At 31.8% G+C, this 1257-nt stretch overlaps 1 protein-coding gene across 1 annotated transcript in view; it reads left to right on the top strand.

The window, feature by feature from the left end:
- LOC107750550 (pleckstrin homology domain-containing family A member 7-like) overlaps positions 1-1257 on the top strand; it is a 107530-nt gene that overhangs the window by 83715 nt on the left and 22558 nt on the right.

Genomic DNA, 1257 nt, shown 5'->3' with positions numbered 1-1257 from the left:
AAATCTCTTCATATAAACAAACTAATGCTTTGCCTGTGGTTTTTCTATTTAAAATCAGAGGCAACCACTGCATTTTAATCATGATCCAAACAAAGATGCTAAATACATGTTTAGATTGCAATTAGATTGTATAATTTCGAAATTTTAAGCAAAAACTGAATGGTTTGGTTTTAGCTTTGTGAATGAGACGCAAATGTCACTCTCTGACAACAGGTGGCGCTTATGGAACAGCAGGTATTTATAGGCTGCTGCCCCTTTAAGACCGAATGCACGGATCCAATATAATGATGCACTTGAGATTTCTTTCACCACTGTTTACGTTCACTTAAGACATAAACAAAGAGTAAGTTTTTCATAGCTTATCATAAATCTGTAGACTTATTATATATATATATATATATACACCCCCCCCCAGCTGGTCCATGAGAATTTTTTAAAAACATAACCAGTCCATGGTGTAAAAAAGGTTGGAGACCCCTAAATTACAGAGTTGCACATTAAAAATTAACAAGTATTCTACAACATTTACAGCATGAATACTTCATTGTACTTTTTTCCAGTGAACTTTGACCCCTACCACAGTGCATCAGATTTTGAGTTCAGACTGAAGTTTAGGGACATTCAGTAGTCTTCCAGATACTAAATTGTCAGTAACTTTTCTTGTTGTAAAAAAAAAATAACTTTTATTTTGGATGCGATTAATTGCGATTAATCGTTTGACAGCACTAAAAAACAAACAAAAAATTTATTATGTACACTACTGCTCAAAAGTTTAGGATCAGTACATTTTCTTTAAAAGTTTTTGAAAGCCATCTCTTATGCTCACCAAAGCTTTTGTTTGGTCAAAAATACAGTTCAAACAGTAATATTGTGAAATGCAATTACAATTTAAAGGGGTCATATGATGCTATTTTAAAGATCATTTTTATTTTTTGTTTGGATCAATTTAATACATCTTTGCTAAATGATGTTTCATGGTATGCTAAAAATACTATTCATTTCTAAAGTAAAAAAAATACCATAAGCTTTTGAACAGTAGTGTATTTTTTTAATAACCGTGATTTCTAAATAACCATCATGATAACATGCACTTGCACAATGTGTAATAATGTACCAGCATTTGGATTTACAGTATGCATGAAAATCAGTCTTACCCTGCGTCTCAATGTTCATACTATCCATCCTAAATAGTATATGAGATTAGAATAAATGTGTCCCAAAGCATAGTATGTTGAAAAGAGTATGCCAAAAGTCCCC

The sequence above is a fragment of the Sinocyclocheilus rhinocerous genome, unplaced genomic scaffold (genome assembly GCF_001515625.1).
Source record: "Sinocyclocheilus rhinocerous isolate Xijiao unplaced genomic scaffold, SAMN03320098_v1.1 scaffold19, whole genome shotgun sequence".
NCBI lineage: Eukaryota > Metazoa > Chordata > Actinopteri > Cypriniformes > Cyprinidae > Sinocyclocheilus > Sinocyclocheilus rhinocerous.
Note: the sequence above shows the minus strand (reverse complement) of the source record. Positions and strands in the feature narration are given on the sequence as shown.